This window comes from Mytilus californianus, unplaced genomic scaffold, assembly GCF_021869535.1.
Source record: "Mytilus californianus isolate M0D057914Y unplaced genomic scaffold, xbMytCali1.0.p SCAF_11, whole genome shotgun sequence".
In the NCBI taxonomy this organism is placed as follows: domain Eukaryota; kingdom Metazoa; phylum Mollusca; class Bivalvia; order Mytilida; family Mytilidae; genus Mytilus; species Mytilus californianus.
Window position 1 is genome coordinate 54,996,379 of NW_026262593.1, and position 27,613 is coordinate 55,023,991.

Here is a 27,613-nt window from a genome sequence, read left to right on the forward strand (position 1 = left end):
AAATATCAATATTTCCGTTCTGTTTTTTCTCCGTGTTGTCCAATTTATCCAAAAGATCTTTTTCTAGTTTAACTAAATGATTATTTATTGCTGCTCGGATATTTTGCACTTCAGAAATGATTTTATCCTTCTGAACTCCTAAAGATGCTCGATTATTTTTTTTCTCAGTTATCAGATTGCCAATAAGTGCGCTGATATCTTTTGTCCTATCTTCTAAATCTGCAAATGCAGCAGACGACTTTACTCCTCCCACTACTTCTGATAATGGCTTCAATTTTTGACAGGTGCCATGTTTCTCTGCAATGCAAGACACACAGCATGGTTCGTTGTGAATTACACAATAGAAGTCGAATTTTAAACTGTGACGCATGCATTTCTGTTTGATTGCAGCAACAGAACTAGGCAGTTTCTGGTAATCTTTTATAGGTATTGTTTTATGGTTCTTTAACAAACCCATGCGGCCATGTTGTCTTTCGCATTCATTACATATGGCTTCTTCACATTCTTCACACCAAACAGAGGCAGATTTTGTTATGTTATCTGTCATACAAATATCGCATATCGGTACGGATGACGCCATATGAAACTGAAAAACAAAAGACACTTTAATTTACTTTTTCATAACTTTTATATTTATTCCGAAAAATTACATAATAAAATGTTCAGTCCAAGAAAATATAAGCTGTGTTTCCGAATCTTGATTTGAAAATAGTAATTGTCCGGATGATCCGGAACTAATTATTTATTTATTCACAAATACTGTGGATTCATTATTATTCGTTGGATACCAATTTTCGTAGAATTAGTGGATATAGGTGATTTACGAAGTTAAATATTCAACGAATAACAAATTTTCTATAGGCGTGTATGCAGACTTCGTCAAAACCACGTATATAAATATCCACGAAGATGTATGTTTTCCTTAATCCACGGAAATTGGTACCCAAGAAAATAAATGAATCCACAGTAGTATGATTTGAAGATAAGCGATTATCTGATTTAACTGTACACTAAAAAGACAAGCACAACGTTTACACTCCTTATAGATTGCAGACAACTCTGAAATGACATTGTAAAAGTATAACTAGATGCCTCGTAAAGCCTGAATCGGTTAGCTGGCAAGAAAATGCATGATTTAATCTTATTTAATGGGGTAAATTGTTTTATGGTCCTTGTTGCTTATTTTGTTAAATAAACGTAACTAGTAGTGGAATTAAACATTAATGTCCTTGTCAAATTTAATTTACCATAAAAAAAAGATTGCCCCGGAAAAAAAAAACAATTTTCTTGGATAAAGCTTCATATCTACCGAAGGCAAGGGAAACACAAATATATTAGAAAAACAAGGCTTTACCTCTTGCCCGGCAGAGTTAAATATGGTGTTCAGAGGGAAGTATGATGTATTTTTGTCATGTTACTTCGGATAATCTCAACCAATCAAATATTTACAGTGGAATGATATATTTTGTTCTTGTTATATATTGTGGGAATGTTGAGAAAAATGGAAAAAAGCCAGCCGTAAAATTCACCTTTATATGTAATTGTTGATATTTTTAAGGGTGAGAATAAGAATCTTAGATTTTAAATCTGACAATTTTTTACAGAACGATGTATGCATCTTACAATGGTAAGGTGTTACACCATGTTACTGCTACATATTCTTTTTTATTTCAAAGCTATACTTCAACCATTAACATTATACGTATTAAAGCTTACACACAGATCATGGATGGACGACTGAAAACAACTGATTGCGAATACTTGCATTTGAATGTCGAGCCAGGTGAGCTGAAGTCGGATCAACTTATTAATAAAAAAGTGTGAAAAAACAGATCAAGATTTAATATAAAAAATTTAATAATTTATTTGCACTGACAAAAGACGGGGTATTTATGATGGTCAATTTGACAACCAGAAACAATACTTGTTTTCGCCTACCATATCTTCATATGAATACAAGATGGTAAGAAAACTAAAATGACACCTTATAATTTTTTTTTGCGTCCGAAGAGTTCAAAACCAAAAAAAATTGAAATTCGTGAAGGGATGTTTAGGAACTTAACACGTGAAACAAACTGTTAAAACACCTCATCAAATTTTACACAAACATAGATAAAAGGAGACGTGGGCTATATGTCATTTAGACAGCCGCCCAACGATGAAAATAATCGAAAGACATCAAATGGCATCATGCTGTCTTCACTTATATGTGTATTTTCTTTATCTATAAAGAAGTAAATTTACTCATTACCCTCTATATTCTATATGGTTCCTTAATATTAGGCTAGCCACAATTTATAAAAGTACGTATATGACGGTATATACAGTTGTAGCATTTTAAACAAAAACACACGCTGAATGTTGGTGGCGAGAGAACCAGAGTTTTGATAAGTAGAACGTTTTATAAAATATATGAAGCAATTTAATTGATTGTTTGTTAGTATAAAAGAATATAACAAAATACCGAACTCCAAAGTAATTTCAAAAAGAGAAAGTCTATAAAAACTGACTAAATCAAACATTAACCATCAATAGGACAAGTGAAAATCAACTCTCATATTCCTGACTTGGTGCAGGCATTGTCCGAAGGAAATGGTGGGTTAAACCTTATTTTTGAAGCTAGCTAAACATCCTGCTGGTGTGACAGTTGTTTTTTATAATTTTTTTTAAAGATAAGGAGATGAGGTATGGTTGCCAACGATATAACTATCCAGCAAAGTAAAAATAAGGTTTCACTTGTTTAAAGTTCCGTCTTACTGAAAATTGGATGAGCAACCCAACTATCTTAATAGGTAAATGTGATAATAATCTGGTTGCAGCAATCAAAATGATGTAAACATACATCACAACAGAGCAAATAATTAAAAACAGACCTTTAAAGGTACAATTAACTAGATAACTTTACATTTTACTTATTGAGATGATAATTTAATTATATATTGAAAATGATAAACCAAGAGCTATCTGTACAAGCAATTAATATAAATCGTTTATAAATGTCTTGGTTTGAGATAAGTTGTAGTTTTATTTTGTTTCTCGAGGTGAAGTTGAACGGATAGAATATTCGATAAATAATTACAAATAAAAAAAACTCTCAATCTTATCCCAAAAAACAAACAGTTTTGATCAGTAAATGAGTTGGGTGGGTGGGTTATGACAATGTTTTTTTCCTAAAAAAAATTTTCTTATCCCATATTTGATGAAAACAATATTGTGGTCAAGCAGATGACAAAAAGAATGTTCTGTATCCATAATTCCCAATACCTTATAGTGTTAAATTAAAACATATCCTCCCACATTTTTGATGTTTTGATCCAAGGAGAACGAGAGACATTAAATCTAAATAAATTGGAAAACAAGAATGGTGGTTTCATATTATTGAATACTATCCATTTTGTTTCATCTTCTTTTTCGAATAAAAAGATAATTGCAGTCTATTTAAAAAAAAAGAAATCGGAAACCTTCGACACAAATAACTTTAAGACATCCATGCCACTTAAACTGCTTTTGTAAATTCACAAAGTGTTCTGAAGTTTTTACTAAAACGCACAATGCATCTTGGTGTTTATCGCTTTATCAAGAAATCGCTTTCTGAATCTTCTGAATTTCCTCAAATCGTAATAATTAATTTTGCATTTTTGTCCATTTGTCAATAAAGAACACTCAATAATTTTTGATTTTACGGTAATTCACTAGATCGGAGAGGTATATTATGTTATATCTTCAGAAAACGAAAGTACAAATTTAATAATAGCTTTTTTTGAAAAGTTAGATAATCGACAAATACCTACTTTGCGACTCAGCATGTCAACCATAAAATACTTTAGAAACTTTTTACAAGTTTTATAACAGCCTGATGACAGTAGTGTTATCATTTAGTACCGTCACGTGATAAATTAGTCCACCACGGTACTATCCATGTTTTGACAAAGGACGAAATATTGTTATTTCCCTTTGATTGATATGGTCTGATGCCATTTAATTGTTCATTTTCATTAAAAAGAGAACCCCTGTATACTTTTATTAATAAAAAAAACAAAATTATAAAAACACAAATATGCAAAACACATCTGCAAACTAAAACTGCTTCATTAGACCTAAGTGATATATTTTTCTTCCGTCAGAAAACGAAAGTACTAATTTAATTATAACATTCATGTATGACAATTAGTAAAGTACTTTAATAACTGTTAAATACTTACTTTTAGACTCAATTGTCAACCAAAATATTTCACAACAAATACTGCAAGTCCTATGTGTAATTGTTATACAATGTTATAACAGTCTGTTGACCGAAATGTAACCAGGAAGTATTGTCACGTGATATAGCTTTCCCAAATAACAAAATATGGTTATGTCCCTTTGACTGTTTGAGTCTTGATACGGTCAGATACTATTTATTACTATTCTTAGCTTTTGTTTTCTACCATGAAGCCCAATAATTAGCAGTGCAATCAATTTGAATTACATTTAGTTGATTGCATATTAGGTTGTTTTTTTTTTGGCAATTGAACAAGTGAAATATATATAATCTGAAAATATATATGATCTACATAATTATATACAAGTAAGGATTATGTACACGGACAAACTATCAGAAAGTATATTCTTTTATCTTTATGAGACATGAACACAATAGAAGAGGGTCTTGATGGGGTTTACACAATGAAAAATAATAGGCGAAATAGAAAACTAAGGGAAAAAAATATAAAGAATGGTTTAATAGGTCAAAATGAAGAAAAAAGAATGATAAGGTGCTAAAAATGTCTAAAAAAATAAAAGAATACATAAATAAAGAACCCAATCTAGACTCTTATAATAAACTAACGTTTTGGATTATAAAATTACATTAGGTCGACATAAACCATATTAGTTTGGAATTTTTGTGGAGATTTCCAAAGGTTTTATCATATTATGATTTAATGCATTTTCAAAGGTCATCAAGAAAAAAAAACATCCCCACCTTCAATGTGGATTATATACTTCACCCAAGTGCTTCTTCTATCTCCGAATCTAACAGAGTGCATAGTCGCCGTTCAGCTTCATTTAATGCTGCCAAAATATATTTCTTTGGAAAATAATTTTTCACCGTAAATATTCAATGTAGTCTTGACCTATTACCATTCTGTGTTTTTATCAACATTAAATAATCAGACTATCTGATAAAAAAATTATAACGAATAAGACTCAAACACAAAATCAAAAAGGAGAAGTCCATAAAAACTGACAAAACCAAACGCTATCAATCAACGATTGGGATACAGCTATACATTTGAGAAAACTTATGCAGTCTTCTAAAATAAAAACCTTGATAAGTAGATAAATAATCAAATGATACCAACGTCATTTTAAATAGCAGCTATGATTTTTTTGCATTTATCATTTGATCATAATAGTGCAGTCATCTCATATGAAGATGTGACATTAATAATTTTAGGAATGATTGAAAAGCATTTGTAAAATTGTTAGAATTTTAAAAAAAATGGATGTATTTATGTGCATAGTATGAAGGACTACAGGCTGGCCATATACGTTTTCCCTGTACCATTAAGCAGAATATGGATATTTAATACAAGCATATCATATCAAAAAGTATGAACAAAAACACCAAACGCAAAGTTAAATTAAAAAGAGAGAACCCATAAAACCTAACAAAATCAAACGTTAGACTTTTTCAACTTACAGAACGATTGAAAAACAACTGTCATATTCCTGACTTGGTGCATGCATTTCCCTTATACCTTATTACCACTTGTATAACAGATGTGCATAATTCCGTTTTATTGACAAAATTACGTGAGCAATCTACCAAGTCATGAAGATGAAGAAGGGATTATGCCAAGCAAGTCAGTCCAACATTCCCCCATTTTCCAGTGCAGGTAAAAATTATCGCCTTTTATCCCGGGCGATCAACCAAGCAAAACCTACCTTTTTTAATAATTATTAATTTGTTCTCGTCCTGCATGAATATACATGAAATATTGCTACTGAGTTTTAGCTAATCTGCAATCAATCAAGAAAATAACAAAACTCGGTATTTGTAAATCATGTTTTAGTGAAGAAAGCCTCGTGTAAACAAATTGGAGCCTCCAAATCAAAATAACAAAATCAATTTATTAGAAAGCTTTGTACTCCTCGATGGTCTGATATCAAACACTATATATGTATTGATCTGCAAGATGTTCAATGAATATGCCACCATTTGGCATGTACTGTGTTTTAGATTTCAATCAAACTGAAGAGGAAAGGCATCACTCAACTAAGAAAGCGATATTTGTATAAGCCTAGTTGGCATACTAGTATCGGAAAAAGGCGATGTACACAGTGCACCCGGAATTGCTATGATGTTATATAAGTAAGTGTTAAATTCCCGCCGAAAAAAGAACAAACATTTAGCCAAACGCGAGAGCTTTAGTGGTATGTGTGATCAAACGTGTGTTTTGTAAGTTATCATTAGGCTCATTTGATCCAAAACAAATTGAACTCCTTTTCATACGAGGCGGCGGAAAGAACGCTTTACATGGTTTACATGTTACCATGTCAAAAACAGAGATATCTAAGATTAAGGCAAACTATTATTATGTGATTCGAAGAAATATCAATCTGCATATATGCCCGTTATTTTGTTGTATTCACATTAGCAACACGACGGTGCCATATTTTGAACAGGGTCTGCCCACGCATCCGGAGCACCTGCAATCACCCCCGGTTTTTGATGGGGTTCGTGTTGCTCAGATTTTAGTGTTTAATTATTTTGGAGATTTAGAGCTAAACAAATAATGTTCAAACAATATGCAGTATTGTTGAAGACTACTTCCTGACCTCAAGTTGTCTTAATAATTTGTGTCTCTATTTATTGCCACAATAACCAAGTTCTGTATTGAGATAAAGGTCCCCGGAAGTACTATACTAGCGCAGCTTATGAAGGGCAGTTATATATCTACTAGGCTAGGTAAAAACTAATTATCAAATAAGAAGATGTGGTATAACTGTCAATGAGACAACCATTTGAGATATATAAATCTGGTAATATCACCACTGTGTAGCATCACCACTGGATATAGGTCCCCTCGAAGTGGTTGGAAAAAAACGTAAAGTCATGTAAAGTCAAATTCATCTTATTTTCATTATATTCAATGTTTTGCTAACAAGTATAGTTTTGTAATACTGATTTCTAATAATATAGCTACTTTTTAGGGTTGAGTATGATCCTTAATTGGCTTTCTCTCTCTTCAAATCTCCAGGATCGGATTTGGGGGGGGGAGGGTGTACTTGTTCAACAAAGGATGTGGCGAGTTCAAACTTGCTAAAAACACATTTATCCTTCAACTATTCATTTGATGTTTTCATAAAACAAAGGTATATGATATTTAAGCTTGAACAACACTGTATTTCGAAAAAGACTATTTTTTACACAGAGAAATTCATGTATATAAAGCGGATAAAGTGTACGGCGAATAGAGGCGAAAAGTTGTTCACTGTACGGGGATTATGTAATTTTTGCTATCATTGTTTCTTTTCTTCGGGTAACCTATATCAGGTGGTTACGTTTGCTTATTTGTAATTCTTATTCAGTGGCATTGTTTTGTAGATCTTGTATTGTTGATCATTCTTATTGTTAACAGATGTTTCCCAGTTTACAAAAATAATTTGCAAAGAAATTAGTAAACAAATCGTCAGATAAGGACAAAACGTCCATTACGTTGTTTGACAATATAACCAAGTTATATTTGTTTGTTTTATAGTCATTGAGATCAGAATGTTGACTGCTGTACCCCTATTTTTGACATTTTTACCTATTATGTCTTTTTGTTTTGCTCACACATTGTTGTCAATATAATAGAATTCTCTGCAACTTTCATACAAGTGATAGGTTTAGCTAGCTATAAAACCGGGTTTAATCCACCATTTTCTACATAAAGAAATGCCTGTACCATGTCAGGAATATGACATGTGTCTTCCATTTCGTTTGATGTGTTTGAGCTTTTGATTTTGCCATTTGATAAGGGACTTTTAGTTTGGGACGTTTTTGGAGTTCATTAATTTTGTTATTTTACTTTCCACAATTATAGTTTTTTGACAAAAATGTAAAAAAGATGGGTAAAAATCATTGAGAGAACATATTTCTTAAAAGGAACGTTTGATAATTTCGGCAATTTTAACATATTTGTATATCTTGTTGTGCTGAACATTACTACTATTGAATGATTCTCTCTATTTAGTATAGTTTTCGCAAAAACGGCAAAACGGGTAAAACTCATCATTCAAAGGTAATAACTCCTGAAAGAGTCAATTGACGTTTCTATCATGTTGACTTATTTGTTGATCTTATTTTTATTGTCTCTTGTATAGCTTTCAATTTTTTTCTATCGGTTATAGTTTTCAAGATAATAACTGAACGCTTCAAAAACAAAAATGACATTTTAGGAGTAATAACTCTGAAACTGGTAGTCCAATTTTTCTTAAACTTCAATAGGAGATAGACCTTGACCTTTAAATCATTTTACACATGTAAGTTTTGCTTTTACTGTTTCAGTTTGTTTAAATCTATAAACCTAAAACTGTGAAATTTTATCAAAATGTTATTTCAGGGGCAATAACTACAAAAGGGAATGTCAGACTCGAAAAATATAAAAAAAAAGTCTCAAAATCAAGATTATGGATATGAGAATCACACAATTATGTAACGTTTTCCCTTCATTCCAAAGATATAGAATCTGTTGGTCGTGTTGTATGTATGTTTCATCTTTTTTGTTTTTGTTGCTAGGGCATTTTAGATTGATCATTCGCATGTGAACCCGTAAGGTTAGAATAAGATGCAAAATGAGATAAAACATAAACAAATATTTCGGAAGTTTTAAAAATAAATCAGTGTGTAACATTGTAAAGAAAACATTGGCCGGAATAATTACACACAAGAAGTAAGTTAGTTTTACGGTTGTAATGAATTGCTCTAGATATGTGCATTCCATTTTCTTTTGTCAAAAAAACTCTTGATTCATTCCCATTTTCCCTATCACCAACAGCTGCATACTATCCGTACAAGCAACGAAAATATTTCCATAGGTATCGTTAGTTATACCAGACGGATAATCAGATTTCTGGCAGTCAAATTTCCAAAGAACTTCTCCAGTCAATTCAGTCGAGTAGACTGCATCATTATTGTGTGCGGTATAACAAAGTTTGACATAAAATACGGAACAACATATTAAGCTACTGGCTGTTGACAAAGTTATCAAGGCATTACCAAAAAGATCAAAGAACTAAATGGTCTTGTAAACGAGACTGACGACTAATTGTTCATCTGTACTAATAATACCGTAGCATTCGTCTTTCGTAAATATACTCATTTGTACTTTTGACGCGTTTACATCAATAATAAGAAATTTCCTCTCTATAATCAAAGTTGTAGCAACTATGTCCTTTTTTATCACTGCAACATCACACACATACCTTCAAGTTTTATGATTTTTATAAAATGGCCTTCTTCATTCATGATAACAAGTCTTTTGTTTGACGATTGATCAGCAAGCACGATTCTTCCGTCGACAAACATATCGATACCTGTTATAATCATGTTCCTGGATGCTTCATCTGGTGTCTGGAAACAGAGGATAAATTTGATGATATCTACAGTGTTAGAAACAGGAACGAAAATCTGTCCCTGTTTTTCCTTCTTTAGACGAATTTTGTTTGAGGAAGAAGACTTCACTTTTAACTTCTCAAATTCTTTGACGTCCTTCTAAAACTTCACCAGTATCGGCGAATATTCTATGTGAATGTCAATACTATCCAGTTTCTGGTCGGTTTGTAAAGAAATCCAATCCACTCATGGATTGACGATGGATAAAAAACTGATTGCGAAAGCTGGCACTTTCAATTTGAACCAGGTGAGCTAAAGTTGAATCGACTGGAATAGGCGAAAAACATATCAAAATTAAATACTTATTATATCTGAATGATAAAAGACTCGGGTTATGATTGTCAATTTGGCAACCGGAAACCTCAGACTTGTATTCAGTGAATATGGTGGGTAGCAAGTAAATGAAATTCTGTGTATATATTGAAGCTCTTATTTCTAATCGTTATAACTATGCTACATATGAAAAATAATCCAAAGTAATGTATGATTAGGCTATCCACAATTTAAAAAAGTGTATGAAGGTATATACAGTTGCAGTTTTTTGAAGAAAAAAAAACACATGTTGAACGTTGGTGGCGAGAGAACACAGAGTTATGATATGTAGATTTTTTTATAAAATATTTGAAGAAAAAGTAATTGATCGTTTGTGCATAATAAACTAGTAAACTAGGAGCTATATACATAATGTATATATGCATGCAATCATTACAAATGTTTTTTAAAAATAACAGTATCCTGGCTTCAGATAAGTTGTAGTTTTCATTACGTTGCTCGTGGTAAAGTTGAACTAGCATCTGTTTTCGGTAAGTAATTAATACATGATCTTCTGAGAAAGATTTCACTAATGTGGATGGATAGAATAGCTAATAGAATAAAAATAATATCAATCTTATCCCAAGACAATTTATAAAAAAGAAGCCAACAGCTTGATCAGTAAATGAAATTTCAGTGGTATTTGTAAATCCAGTGTATCGTTACGACATTAACATTGCATGATGAACATTGTGGTGATATCCATCAAGTCTTATATTTAAAAAAAGAATGTACCTACAATATTAATTCAGGATAATGAATAAGAAATTTTATCTGGAAAACGTCAGGAAGACGGATAACCGAATTATTCCACACTAAGATAATTGCATTTTTCAAGATCAAGGTAAACAAATAACATAGGTTGCCATGCAATTGCGCAGTGCTTTTACTTAAAAAATTACACTAAAAATCTGTATTGTTTGATGGACCGGACACTTATTTCGTATTTTGGTAGCTTTTATACAATTTATTGGATAGTATATTTTGTGTTGCTATACTTAGGCAAACCATGTCTTTGGTTTAAGTAACATATGATCTGTGAGTTAGAATCAGTTTCTTAAAGAACTTACTTTATAATAGTGGCTGTAAAATGTGTCACAGCATAGCAAGCATATAACACATAAATTCTTTTCTGTTTCACACTTGAATTTTCCTTTCAAGTTAAATGAAAAAAATTAGGATTCTATACTAAGAGGTAGGTTTGACACTTCTTTTGCCATGAACGACTTTGAACCGACATAATGTGTAAATCAACACGTTTATGTTTGGAACTGTTTTTAATTTAAAACTTGAAATAAAATATAAACAATACACGACTGTTACATGTTTATAAAGGAAAGCGTACACATGTTTATATTCCATTTTTGTCTGAAAATGACACCTGTAACAAACATAAACTTTTAGCTAACTCTTTACAAGCAAAACCAAATACAATGAAAGTTCGAACTATGTACTGACTTCCAAAGCTGCACAAAACACCTTACAAAGATAGATTTATTTCGTCTTCAAGTCGTTGTTCCACCATTAAACTGTTTAATCTACTAATTAGTACACTTGATACAATCAAAAACCTGGTTATAAATTGTTCAAATAAGGTCTTGAAAATAGTGGAATTAATTACTTAAAAAGTGTCAAAAATTCGTTTGAAGTACTTGATAAATTGCAAGCTTATATTGGTGATTTCGACTTTTGATTTTCTACCCTATATACCACTTTGCCTCATAATCTTATTAAAAAAAACCACATACCTAATTAAATGGGCATTTAAAAAGTCAGAATGCGAATAGATATGTTGGTCATTTTTAGTAACAACAAACAAAGAACTATGTCAATTGGACCTGCTTTGATACGATAACTGCCCTTGAATTTTTACTAGATCACATTTTTGTTCGCTATGGAGATTCCGTATATCGTCAAGTTATCGGAGTTTCAATGGGGACTTACTGTGCACCACTTATTGCGGACCTGTTTCTGTATTTTTATGAGTCACAATTTATGACTTAAATCAGCAAAGACCATCGAAACAATATCTGATACAAAAATTTAATAACACTTTTAGATATTTGGATGATATTTAGGCTCTTAATAATGACGACTTCAGTATGTACACTAAAGAGATTTATCCTGCAGAACTGACTTTAAATAACGTTAATACTAACAATGAACACTGTCCTTTCCTGGGTTTTGATATCTATATCTTTAACGGGAATCTTATTACTAAAATTTATGACGAAAGAGATGGTTTTTCATTTCCTATTGATAATTATTCATTTTTAGATGGTGACATTCCCTTGTCACCATCGTATGGTGTTTATATATCTCAATTTGTACGATTCGTTCGTGTATGTAACAACGTATTTGGTTTTAAAGAGAGAAATCTCTGTATACTGAAAAATTATTACACAAGGGTTTTCGATATCACAAACTATTCAAAACATTTACTAAATTTTCTCATCGGTACAAGGACATCATTTCTCAATATAAATCAACATGCAGACATCTTATACGTTCAGGTATTTTACATCCAATCTTTAGTGGTAATATTCTATACAAAGCACAAACACGTCAGTATTCACCTCAAAGGTAACCAAAACCTTTAAACAGACTTTTTTATAAGGGATATAGTTACGATACTGTTGTCAGGTTATTAAAGAAGGCATCTTTTGAGATAAATATTGATTCATTCATAGGGTCTTTGCATCGGAAATAAACACATTTATTCTAAAACTAGTTGTTTGCATGATGCGAATTATGTGTTTCTCATATATTTTATGATAGTATGATACTAAACCACTAACGGTATGGATTGTGCTTGATTTTCATATGATGAAGACATAATCTTTTAATAACATAATAATAAGTTTAATTGAGGTCTGAAGCTGGCATGTCAGTAACTGCTAGTAGTCCTTTGTTAATGTATGAATCATAGTCATTTTGCTTAGTTTCTTTTGTAACCTTTTCTGGCGTCGGACTCGGACTTCTTTAAAGCTGAGTTTTACTGTGCGTATTGCTGTGTGTTTGTTTATTCTACATTGGCTAGAGGTATAGGGGGAGGCTTGAGATCTCACAAAACATGCTTAACCCCGCAGCATTTTTGCGCCTGTTTTAAGTCAGGAGCCTCTGGCCTTTGGTAGTCCTATATGCTTTTTAATTTAAGTTCATTTCACTAGTAGCAAGATTTAAGTCTGAAACGGTCATTTTGGTCTGATCGAGTCTTAATCGCCTTGATTTACCGCTAGGGAAAAACGTTAAGACCTGTTTAGACTTTCAGACTCTGTTACGATATAGCGTGTTCAGTCAGATCAGTCGGGTCAAGATAAACAAGACAGATTCTTCTAGCGTTCAAATAAGACTTGATTAGATCCCGTTCAGATAAAATAAGACCAAAGGTAACAAATCTGTTTAGTTGCTGTAAGATCGTGTTCAGTCGTGTTAAGATTTTAAATATTTTAAATAAAACGAGCGACACTTTATCTGTGTTTTTTCAGGGGTTACTCCCCTTTATGAATAAAATCGGCATAGATTGGAGGATATTCTTTTGTGGTCTTTTAATGTAATACTATATATCTATTTCATTAAATAACTATGCAAACGAACAATTCATTTTTTCCCGATAGAATTTTTAACATTTAATTAGTTATATAAGAAAAGATTAATTTTTGTAACCGGGAAATGTGTTAGTCATTTAAACTTTGCAGTCGTGCTTTCTGACATAAAGTAGTCATGTATTTATTCATTCCGCCCGTAAAGATATAATGATAAGTAATATATCCCAAAGATGTTCCTAAATTTTCTTAAACATTTTTTGTTTCTAATGTAATAGTTCTGATCCATATAAAATTTGTCAAGAGAAATATACTCTAAGTATCTAATTTACTTTATATTTTTAAATATTATATATAGATGACAAATGCTTGGTGAAAGTTCTTTACATTTCAATAAACGGATTATCTAAGCAGTCAACCGAAACGGGTTGTCATAAACTATCTAAATAATTACCCATGCAACGCTTATGATGTTTTATCGATGGACGTAAAATGAATAAAGTTCCATGTTTTATCTTATATAAGGATTTACCGGGTAAAATTATTATATTGACAAATAAAAAAACATTATTTAAAAAAAAAAAACAACAAGAATAAAGAATATTTTAAGAATTTAGTTGACAGTTTATATTTACCATTAGGTACCTATAAAGACCGATTTCGATACCTCTCTTGATTTTTTTTTCATCATCAAGTTTTTTTTAGCACGAACTAAAACAAGAAACAATCATATTATAGAAAAATATCAAACAACATAAGTTAAGAAACGATTGATAAAATCTTGTGTACGGTTTATATTTCTGTTTCGTATCAGATTTTTTTTATAACAACAGCGTTACTTCTGATTTAAAAAAACAGTGAGATGCTTACTTACTTTTCGGAATTGACCAAAAAACTATTAAATAACGTAGCGAAATGATCGTACTTATAGATTAGACCTTTGTGTTTCCATTTTGAATTGTTTTACACAAGTCATTTTGGGGACCTTTATAGCTTGCTGTTCGGTGTGAGCCAAAGCTCCGTGTTGAGGCCGTACTTTCAATCTATAATTGTTTTATACTTTGTGACTTGGATGGAGATGATTATTTGGCACACATACCACATCTTCTTATTTATATTAACCGGGAGCAGTTTATAATATTTTCATTTCGATAAAAAGAAATATGCAATTCCGTAACTCAAATCGATTTGTACCATATTGTTACATTCAAAAGTCTTTAACTGAAGTAAATGATTGATAGAAATACATTATTTGTATTGCATCGCTCCTAAAATAATGTCCAGTGTCAAATATTACACATCGATGATCACTTAGATGTTCAACTGATTCACCAGAAAATTAAACTTAGGACTAGGATCAAATGCAATTCATTACGTTACAATTGTATCCAATATTAATATTGCTAATAACATTCAGTCGAGGAAAAGACACATGTGACATTGATATGCATTGGTTTGTTCTAGCCTGATACGGCGAGCGCGTGTCGACAAAAAAAAAGGTCGTGTTGACAAGAGAACAATTGTTGTGAATCAGAGCCAAATTGACCTTTGTTGCAACTTTACTCATAAATAATGCGTGCTTGTGGACAAAAGGTCACAGACGAAAGGTACCAATTCAGTTTCTGAGACTATTTTCTTTGAAAAAAAAAATACTTATTTTAAAAAAAATGTTTTGTATGTATCTTGAACTATTGTATATATAAACCAACTCTGTAAACAAATGTATTAAATGAACAAATAATTGTTTAGTAAACAAACTATCAAACTGGCTTGGTACCTAAACAGCTTCATGGTGCTAAGAAATATTATATCATTTGCACGATTAAAATTTAATAAATCTTCATTTACCAAGGCTAATGAACAATTTCATAAACTGTGAAAAGAATATATGTAATAAAAAGTAATTTTTCAAGATATTTCTCTTACATACTTAAACGATTGTCACTTCCTGTCCTGTGCTTACTGTTAAGGATTTAGGAACTCCCTTACCCAGGACCTCCCTTACTAATGGAGAGAAAGCTGTCGGGACTACCAATCCTAAGTGTCAGAGAGAATAAAGAGTTCATCAGTTATTCTCAATTTTATATATTTTGCGTAAAATAAAACGGTTTTAAATGTTGAATTAAAGGAATGCTCGGATTTAAAAAAAAAAATCTTTTTCGTTTGCTTTTCGTTGAAATCATCCTGAATATTATGTAATATTGTACGCTGAACATTCAACGATCATGGCCAAGCATGTGTTCTTCAAAATGCACGGTTTTAAATCATGTACATTGGAAATCAAGAATCGTGTGTCGTGTTCGACCTATAATCCTTTATTAAATAGTCGAAATTGACTATTAATATATAGGTTTTTTTTGCAACTCTATATATGCGTGTTTTTGCCACTTTGCTTAGAAAAATTATCATACATGTATATCTTAATTCTCTTTCAATAACATTTCCTTTATCAATTTGCTACTCGTCTACCAAAACAAAAATAGGTATTGTTTCATTTTTGCCATTTTGGTTAAGTTCTTGGTAGATGTATGTCCTTTATGATCTCTCAGGTAAATATCAAAAATGAGTCCACAGTTTTGACGGTTGTGAATTAAGGATTAGTTACTTTATGGAACACTTATTTCCTTGGATGGTAGTACAAACTTGTATTTTATCCTTTAAAGTTAGTCTGCCTGTTTATAATTTACAGTTTTAAGGAGAATTCTTCGTCTTTTGCAAATAGATGAAGAATAAAATGAAACTTTGCTTTCGATTGCATTCAGGCAGAGAGAAATATGTTTTGTTATATTTCAGACGATTTTTAGTACGGCTATTAAACTATAATTCTTAATCTCTTCCAATTTACAAATATATTGTGGTATTGTTTTTTCTGCAAATGGTAGATGAAACTTGTATGTTCTAACTTTTTCAGGGGTCTGTGAAATCTTGAAAATATGACGTTCCCGGAAATCACAAGTCGCTATATAGAATGTTTGTAAAATTCAGAAACTTGCAGTACGCTCATATTTAATACTTTTCTGTTAAAAAAGAAAGTGTAAAAATAAGAAGGCGAAAACGGGAAAAGGGGAGGGTTGTTACACGAACACGTTCTTCGCAATTTAATTCTAAACGAATAGTGATTATCTAACTTTTTGTTCAAATATCGAATACACAATCAAATCTCTAACTTATCCACGCTTGCAATAACCTTTTTATAGACAGGTTTCTGCTGGCATTTGATTGGACAGCAGTTTAATGTAGGCGTGACAATCTATCACATTTATCCAATCAGCTGTCTTGTTAAACAAACCTGTGTGTGATGACCCACTATCCACATAGTTTAGTTGGTTTTTTTTTATAATGAATTGATCATCAAAAGGACGTTGTTGCTATTGTTGGCCAGGGACTTTCTATACTAATGAAAAAGTCTATGTGTGTGCTTGTCAGATAGAAATAGACAACGCTTATATTTAAGAATAAAAAAGTGATGAAAAAGAAACATTACTATGCATTGGATGGATATTTAGACTAATTCACTAGCTGTGTTATACAGACGAAGAAATAACGCCACGTGTAGCAAGGATAAAAAAAAATTGATGATTTTGATTATGCTAAAAATGATATATTATCCAATCAAAGGGGAAGCGTACGATATGTCAACCTTGAATAGAAAATAGAAAAGCGTCTTTTTTATCCCTTATATTTTATGATATTTTGTGGACAATATAAATCTTAAATCAGTGTTTCAAAGTCATATCAGATAAAAAAAATAATTGTAATTTCTGCCACAAAAAAAAACGTATTTTAGAATCACGAAATAATTGAAATCGAATTTGGATTAGTTTTGTGCTCAATGGAATTTATTAAGACTTTAAAATATCTATTCCTTTATAGTCACTATTTTGAGATCGAATTTAATGAGGTTCACATATAAGTATGTGCCAAAACAGAAAAAAAAACAGTTGCAAATTAACAGGTACGTCTAAACACTGCCCAGGATCTCCTGAGTGCACTCAGGACATACAAAGTGCACCCAGGACTCTTTTAAAGTCATCGTATATGCACACAGGAAAAATGTTTAAATTCTTTTCACTTTGTTTATTTTAGTGGAAACTGAAGGAAAATTTTGAAAACGAACTTAAATAGATATTCAATATTTTTATAAAATAATGAGTGCACGTGTCACTGATTTCACAACTACTCAGGAATAATCCAATCAACAAAATTGATTGGATTATCCTTATTGCTTATGAATATTCAGATTCAATATTTTATTATTCTATCTTATGAATATCATGTAATTAAAACAGTGTTTTTATAAAATTTAATAATGCGAAAATTTAAAGTTTTTTTTCTGAATTGATTTATGTAATTAAATACTGTGTGTATTGACTTTAACGATAATGGAGAAAAAAAACTCAAAAGTCCCATTTAAAGTATTTTTATACAGTTTATGTGTAATGAGTCAGCTTAATTAATTTTGTTATTATACGTTCTGCAGTTCTTAAGTAAAAGAAACAACAATTGATATTGTTTTATAGTTTGTCTATTATCAGTTCGTTTTTGTTTTTCTTCGTGAATTTTTTCTCCTTTCCAACGTCAAATAAATAAACGAATATCATATTTTATTTAATATAAACATACAAAATGTTTTTTGTTTTGTTTTGCTAAGTCTAATATCTTGGTAGAGTACGTGCTTTCATTGGTTTCTTTCTTTGGTTTGGCTAATGGGCAAGTTTTTGTTTTATTTTTATTTAACATCTGTGCATAAGGACTTAGTCGTTGTAAGAACGGACTGAGTTTCTTTCAACAGTTTGCGAAATAGTCTTTCTCGCTGTTCTTGATTATGAGTCTTGCAAAAACAACAACATATTTTCTGTAAGACCAAAAAGTTCATAATTTCTCATGAGCTCGATTTAAAACCAAATCTTACTACCTGAAATTGTTAAGAAAAAACAAATATGATAAATGACGGGAGTTCAATGTACGCATTATTTTAGCCCGTTTGTGAAAGGGGGTCGGTCTTGATCGGGACCGAAAACTGACAGAAAATGGAGTCAAATTCATTATTCAGAATTTATTTTCTCATTGAAATTCGTTCAGGCTTATGGTATGTAATAATGGTAATACTGGAGAAAAACGATTTTAAGGAGAAACAAAACTTTATACTGTTTGAGTTTAATTATTTGAAAATCGTATTTTTATAAGTACGGCAACAAATACAGATAAGAAAGGGCTTCATTCAAAACCAAATATTGCCTTATTAAAATGTTGATGACAAATTCCTTCTTCAGATTCTATTTCCCTATTCAAACTCGCTTGAGGAATTTATTACTCCCCGTGTATCATCGGTACAGCGGATATAGCTTAATAGGTACTTCGAAGGGTGAAAAGCTATATACCGTACATTCATTTAACTATGCATCGTACAGAAGGATTTATGTGGTCAGCTATACACCGTACACAACGCTTCTTTTCGGAATAAAATATCGAAAAATAGCATATGTATGAAAGATTTATTACGCACACACAGTTGCCTTCTATCAGAAAAAGAGTTGCAATGAATATAGAATCGGATGAGACGAGCGCTAACTTCTTTGACAAGTATTTGCACATGTTTTAGTAAGCGTTCTTGTTTTGGGAAAATAATGAGACTTCTCTAATCATCAACCTACGACTAAATCATTTCTTAAAACAAAAATTATGTTTAGATTGAGGTAAACATTGATATTATGTAAACAAAACAGAGACTTTCTTACAGTGTTAGAAGAAAAATCGATAACGTCCGCTTCGTTAGTACCTTTATCCGCTGTACCGATGATACACGGTGTTACTGGACAAGAACGAGTGAAAAAAGCGACATAGTCTTGTAAATATGTATATACACTTTCAATAGTCACACACATATTTTATATACATTTATTTCGGGAATTATTTTTTAATTTATTATGCGCTCTATATTTTTTCATGATGGTTATTCATAAGGACAAAATTTTCATTTTGTTTTCAAAATAATTAAAATACATAAGAGTTTATATGCCTAAAATAACATAATTACTCGCGGATCCAGTTGACAAATATTTTTGATATTTTACTTACCGGAAATCATATTTTAGCGACTTATTACGAAGCAACGGCTGGAGACTTAAGGAGACTTAGGAAGATTTAGAATGTTCGAATAGTGTTCTTTGATTGACATAAATTTGAATGATTTTCACGTACTGACATTTGTAAAATTTACAAAAATCTGTGCCTCGTGATTTCGCAGAGATAAAATAAAATGTCCCGCCATTACAGTGCATTTCTTTATTGATAGAATTTACTTTAAAGATAAAAAACATAAAGAAAATATTTCATATAAAGTGATCTTCTTTCATTGATTATTCTTTTCATTTCAAAACTTTCTATATTTTCTGCGAATGCAAGAAAGTATATTTGATATAAAAACATGAACAAATCGATCTTTTCCAGATTCAAAATTGTCAAGGGACGCTTAAATCGTACCACGTGATCTACAAAAATTTGCACACAGCACCTAAGGCTGTCACCCCTCCTTTGATTTGTAGTATTTGTTTTTTATCCATCTGATGATTTAAGCCTCTTTCCACTGATTTTTATAGTTCGTTTTTATGTTGTACTGTTACACCACTGTCCCATGTTAGGGGGAGGGTTGGGATCCCGATAACATGTTTAACCCCGCCACATTTTGCATGTATGTGCCTGTCCCAAGTCAGGAGCCTGTCATTCAGTGGTTGTCGTTTGTTGATGTGTTACATATTTGTTTTTTTGTTCATTTTTTGTACATAAATTAGGCCGTTAGTTTTCTCGTTTGAATTGTTTTACATTGTCATTTCGAGGTCTTTTATAGCTGACTGTGCGGTATGGACTTTGCTCATTGTAGAAGGCCGTACGGTGATCTATAGTTGTTAATTTCTGTGTCATTTGATCTCTTGTGGAGAGTTGTCTCATTGGCAATCATACCACATCTTCTTTTTTATAAGAACTTTTAAATCACTTAAGATTTTCGAACCAACTTTGAACATATTTTTTTACATTATAATAATCAATAATAATAAATTTATAAATGCAGATATATTGGAATGTGAGCTGTGTTATAAACGTTTTTACGGTATGACAGTCTTAATAGGACATCCCTGTAGAACGACAAGCTGGATAAATATAAGAACTACACGGACAATAACAGTTAAGGGACGACTATTTGATATTCTAGGGAAGGGATTTTGATTGATTGGTATTTAACGCTACTTTCAACACTAAGTTAGGCTATTCCGTGGTGGTCAGTTTAAATTTATAGAGGGCATTATTAACATTTTTAATCTGTCGCTTATTACCGGGTATGCATATTTTTCAGCTCTTACCAGCCCACCCCACTAAATGAATGACTATCAAATGGTTTTTCTTTTTATTTAACACAAGTTTAAATTGATTGATTGTGTGTTGCTTATTATTAACGCCCAGTGACAAATATGTCATGCATATTCAGGACTCGGTTCAAAACACGAGTTTAAAATTCAGGTAAATAAATAAAAACGAAGAAATGTATGATTGCTAATGAGGCAACTATCCACCGGAGTTCAAATATGAAGTGGATGTAAATAATTACCCGGTATAGACAACCGTAATTAAGGCCTTCAACAATGACAAAACCTGATACTGTCAAAAGGCCCGACGTGAAAAGTGTGAGAAACAAATCAAACGAAAAAACTTACGGCCTAATTATACATAACAAAATAATTTACAAAATATCAAATATGAGTCGAGACATGAACCAACGACAACAACTAAACTACAGGCTTCTGACTTGGGACAGGCACACAAAGAATATGGCAGGGTGGATATAAAAACGAAGATTGCCAATGAGACAACCCTCCACAAGAGACCAAATATCACAGCAATTAACAGCTATAGGTCACCGTACGGCCTTCAACAATAAGCAAAGCCCATACCGCACAGTCAGCTATAAAAGGCCCCGAAATCAAAAACGTAAAACAATTTAAACGAGAAAACTAACGGTCTAATTAATGTACACAAAAAATGAACGAAATACAAATATGTAACACAGCAAAAAACGACAACCATTGAATTACAGGCTCTTGACTTGGGACAGGCACATACATACAGAATGTGGCGGGGTTAAACATGTTAGCGGGATCCGGCCCAACCAGCCCCCTAACCTGGGCATATATTAATTTTCTATAAAATCATCGTAAACTTCATTTAATATGTCATCCAACATAACAAAAATCTGTTATATTCGACGGCAAATTGAATTTTTGTTTTATTGATCTTCCGAAGAATATCTCCAGAAGAGGTCCAGATTCATTTTTTTTGGACTCTTCACCAGAGGACATTCTGGAGATGTGCAGAAGAGACCTATAAAACACGCCCCAGGTGTCTCCACGAAATGGCAAGGTCTAAACGTCATGAGTTTATATAAAATTTGTGAATACAATAAACAAAAACTATTATATGAAAGAATCTAAATAATATAAATACTCATTATTTTACACGTATTCGAGGGATCAAAACAATCAGTTCTACAAATTGCTGTTAAATGAAATATTTAAGCCAATTTTACAAATATTAATACCTGCCTCTGTAACATGTCATATTGACGGACCACATTATTTTTTTATCGTAAGAGACACTGTTGCAAAGCTCATTTTCCGTTTACTTTAAAAACCTACAAAAATTGTCTAAACTTTTAATCTCAGACTTTACAGCGTGAAAGATCAATACACTTTGGTAAGTGTACAAACGGCGTTTCGACAAACCGGTAAATAATGTTTTCGCCCGGGGATATGAATTTGACATTAAACGCCCTTCAGTAACTTTACAATACCCAGCCGTGTCATTTCGTATATTGTAGATGGAACGTGTGACATATATACACCAGCAATACCAATACAGGTGAATTTTACCTTTTTGAATGACTCCATTGCATTTGCGCCAATTTTGAAAAAAAAAATCAATCTTTTATTTGCGCCAAAAAAATAAAAACTACATTGGCGCCATTTCACAAGTAACATATAACGGAAAAGTTTTAAATATTCATTGTTACATCGTGAATAAGATGATTTTTTAAGTATTCCCCATGGATAACTTATTTTAAAAAGTTCACACTTATTGTTTAATATAAAACTGCGAGTCAGTTAGGTTCAAAATCATATAGTGTTCGCATGTTTGAGGTGTCAAGATGGATGGATTTAAGTAAAATCCGTTAGTTTTCTCAGAGTTTGATTATTTCATATTTTTCAAATTGATCCATGTTGGGACCGTTTTTAGCCAACTTACCGGAATGGTTTTAAGAAGGCCGTACGGTTGTCTCTGGTGGCTTTCGTCCACCTCATTTAAACTTGTGTTTACATAGAGGAATTTTTATGACCACACATATAGGTTATCCAGTATAAATAAGTGCATCCGAGCCGTTGCCTACAAGTCTAGTGTCGGAACAAACTTTTGGGTTTACTCCAGTATATAGTCCTTTATTTTTAGTTTTTTTGAACTCGTTAAAATATAACATAACTGTGTTTTAAAGTTATTACTAGTATTCAAAGTCTCTTTTAAATAAAACAACTTTTTATACTATTCAAAATTGAGAATGGAAATAGGGAATGTGTCAAAGTGAAATCAACCCGATCACAGAGCAGAAAACAGTCGAAGGCCACTAACGGGTCTTCAACACAGCGAGAAAATCCCGCACCCGGAGGCGTGCTTCAGCTGGGCCCCTAAACAGACACCAACTGATGGATACAATTGTGGCTTATACTGTTTAATTATTTTTTTAGAGCAAAAGATTAATTGATTGTTGGTTGCTTAACGTCCAGTGGCAAACATTTCATGCATATTCAGGACGAGAAAACTTTTCAGAAAAATATTATGAAGTACTAGGTATTACAAATGTTAAAATATTTTCATCAATACAATTTTGTTTATGATATGATCTTTCATTGTCTTTCTATGGTTATGAAGTCATGAAGTGTGTTCTATATATTGGTTAGCATATATGTACAGTTTGTCATTTTGATTTTTTTTATTTTGCCATGGCGTTGTCAGTTTGTCTTTGAATAATAAGTTTGAATATCACTTTGGAAATTTAATTCCGCCTTTTTACAAAAATCATGAGATTCAAATTTGATAAGATGAAAGATTATATTTTAGACTAAAACGTATGCACATCCGTACAATTTAATGAGATTCTTGATCGGGGGTAGAGAATTACTCTATCTAAAGCAAGAAAACCAATATGTCTGCTGTATAATTCACCTACTTCTATTATATAAAATTAAAAACTGTCCTAACAGAACAAGTATCGATTTGCATATTTGTAAAATTTAATGTAAGTGGTACACACAGTGGCGGATTGTTTTCCGGGCAGAATAGACCACCACTGTTACTCATTTTTATAGTTGTAAATAATTACGCTAAATTTTGTTAATAAAGATAGGAACAGTTACAATTGTGTGGTCATAGATTTCGTAAATTTGTTTTCTGAATCCATATAGCAAGTGGCATGACATGATAATGGTGAATCGGGGAAATCACAGATAGCTTATGGAAATGTTAGATTTTTTTGAATTTTCGATATATGACAATAGCGCAAAAAGTATCAAATTTATTTTAATAGAGATAAAATTACTGTAGCTGTAATAACTATATTTTTATTTGTTTTTAATTGTGTCGCTCTTTGAGTACCATTTATGAAACCTGCATTTTCGTCTTTCATTCTTACGTTCGTCTAGAAATTTACAGAACTCAAATTATATATATGAATAAAAGGAGTTGTCGGTTTTATTTACGTCAATAATATAGCAAACAAACCACAAAAAAACAAAAACAAAAACAAAAAGACATCCAGATGGCAAAGTGGATTTTTCGGCTTGCAGTACAAACTATAAGTAAAACTATAAAGAACAGTTATATTATAACTATACCACGTCAAAAGTTCTCTCGTTCATTTCATTCCATAGTAGAGTGAAATGACTTACTTTCATTTGACCTTTAAAGAGGCAGAATGAGTTGACACAAATTTTGAGATCACAGCTTATTAGTGTTAGTGTACCGGAAACGAAGGTAGCAACCTATCTGGTAAGTTATATCATACAAGGACGTATATTATAGTTATATGATATACAATATTTACATTTCTTTACGGTCCTATATGTTTTATATACAACGGTCTTTCTATATTTAGATGAGATAGGGTAATACCCATTAAATTCCTTTCTGCACGGGCGATTTCGGCTGTTAGTAAATAAGGAAAATTTAAGGTGTGTTTGACAATGCGACGTGTGTTACAAGATAGTAAGGACTAGGTTAGTTTGGTATACTATTCCCTCCCACCCCATTTACCCATCTTATGTATGTAACATTATCGTTTTTTTTTCGACTTGTGTATGGTAAAAAATTATGCCTTTTTGTATGGCTGATTGTATATATTTATGTTGAACATGTTAAATTCAAGGCGATCTGGTAGCGAACGCACAACCCTATATTGTGTTTGGTTTTTTCTACGATATCTAGTTAAGAAAAAACTTTATTATCGGAGGGGTGAAACGAGGGAGAAAATAATATGTATTAGATACACATTAAGGGCGTTAGCCTGAATGATTGCGTATTACTTACACCAAGATAAATTGAATATTGTCAATGCAGAATGACAAATTCAATAATTTAGGACAGGGACTTTCAATACTAACGGATTCCCTGTTAACTAAGGAGGAGATATTTTAACCATTTGACAATATGCTATTGAAATGCATGATAAATGCAGGGTATCCAATTTATTTATCGACATCTTTGTGTAAAAAAAGATACAATATTGCTAGATAAATAGAAAACAAAAACACATTTCCTTGCACAATCTTATCTAAAATTATTGAAAATTATCATAATTTATGGGTATTTTTTTTAACATGATACACCTCGGCCGAATTTTGTATGTATGCATTACACACTTGCACTGTTTGGATTAACGTATCAATTAGAAGGTAGGTTAGAAAGTCACAAAAAAGAACTAAAATTAAAAGGACAAAACGCCATTATATGGTTTTCCGGATAATGTTTTTTTGGCAAATATTAAAAAAAAATCTAAAGCTTTTACATATACATAACATGTTAGGTAAACACCTAGAGTTACAAATATACCAGCATACATTTTTGACAGAAAACTTCAGAAATGCCTAGCTCCATGTCTAAGAAATATACATCTTTTTATTGTTCACATTTATTTAACCTTCATTCAACAATGGGAAGGAACATTTGACTCAGCTGTGAAATGAATTGATTTAAAACGACTTTAAACATATTTATTTCTGTCTTGTCAATATCTTAGCATATAATATGATCAGAATATGGTCTGTGTATAAAACAAGTATACCGCTGTAATAAAAGCACTAGACAATTTATACATGTAAATATATGCTACTTCCTACAGAATTTTGTTTTGATTTTAGTTTTTAATTGTTTTTTTTTGTCATTATCGTGTATTTGTTTTAACCACTAAATTTGCGGTTTTGTGATATGTTCGTGCAGCTTTAACAATGTCGTCAATAGTGTTTAGAAAGAAGCTATTATAAAATGTGTCAGAAACTTAAATTACACATACATGGACGGAGCTATGATACCATGACATGTGTACATATGATGTAATTGTGAAATAGCCATTGTAATTAACAAGTTTTTAATAGTTTAAGGATCATTGATTGTATTACCGTTTGATTATTGGCACGTGCCATCGAACTCAATCTTTATTGACAGAAAATATTAAATGACGAATACATTTATTACTATTAGAGGAAGAAGAAGACGAAGAAGAATTATTTGCTATAGTGCAACTTGAATAAACAAATAAATACATAATTATTTTATATTAAATAAAGTTGTTATTAAAATGAAAGAAAGGATTAACGCATTTACAAGGATATATATTCGATGCTGAACTTAAATTAGATTGTATTGTTTTAACGAAAAGTTCTATGAGGATCTGGAGGGGGTCCTTTATTTCTGTATTCTTTATTTTTTATGCCGATTTTCTCTATTTTTTAAACCTTTTGTCTATTATTATCAATTCTTTATATTCAAACACCTTATTATTCTCTATTCTTTATTTTTTATTCATTTTCTCTATTCTTTATATTTATTGCCCATCATTCCCTATTCTGTAAACCCCACCCCCATCAACATCGTCTTCTTTCCGATGGTATGTTATTTATAGTTTTATTGTCTCGTCACGGTCGAAGTGCAGTTTTCAGAATATTAACTGCACTCTGAGACATGGTACACCCTGATGCGGACTTGGTGACTACGCATCACTATACGAAATAAAAGCAAAAAAAAAATAGACGTTTGTCCAAATATAAAAGAATAACACGCACGGGGAATGATTACTAAATGCCACGAAGTAATTATTAGGTTTTTATAGAGGAAAGTATCGAAAGATAACGAAAGTAACGATATAAATTATCTGACATAAAACATATTTGTATTTACGTTGATCGTTCCCGATGAAGTTAAATCCAGAAACGTGCTTCAGACGCATGAAATTTATAAGGTGTTTTCACTCTTTTGTTAATGTTATGTTTAAAATTTGCAATTACTTCTTTTCAAAGAATAAGTAGATAAATACATAAATTAACATCAGAAAATAAAAAATAAAATAAAATCATAAACATTTATAGGCGAATAATTTATTTCCTCAACAAAACAAAATCACTAATCTCTTTAAAAAGACCAACAGAAATAAAAAGTCAACCAATGATTTTATGTTTAATTATTAAAAATATACGTTTTTCATTCTAGCATTTATATTGTAAATATTTTGTAATTAAAATGTACCCTCCACATGAAGGGGCGTAACTCCTAATATCATTCTAACGCACTAAACGGATCTTAACCCGATCTGAAAATTTTGAATATTATTTTTTATGTTTTGTCTGAATTCGTCTAAAACCGTCTTAACATATCTTGTTTAACAGCTAGAGCCTTCTGTCTTGTTTATCTTGACATGAATGAACGGACTGAACACGACATATCTGAACAGCGTCTGAAAGTCTTAAAAAGTCTTAACGTTTTTCCCTAGCGGTAAATCAAGGCGATTAAGACTCGATCAGAC

The 27,613-nt window shown here is 31.5% G+C and overlaps 2 protein-coding genes across 4 annotated transcripts in view; both read right to left on the reverse strand.

Moving 5' to 3' along the window:
• The window catches only part of LOC127720339 (E3 ubiquitin-protein ligase TRIM71-like), a 237,430-nt gene that overhangs the window by 129,321 nt on the left and 80,496 nt on the right, over positions 1-27,613 (reverse strand). The gene's annotated exons all lie outside the window — the stretch shown is intronic.
• The window catches only part of LOC127720341 (uncharacterized), a 210,699-nt gene that overhangs the window by 88,634 nt on the left and 94,452 nt on the right, over positions 1-27,613 (reverse strand). The gene's annotated exons all lie outside the window — the stretch shown is intronic.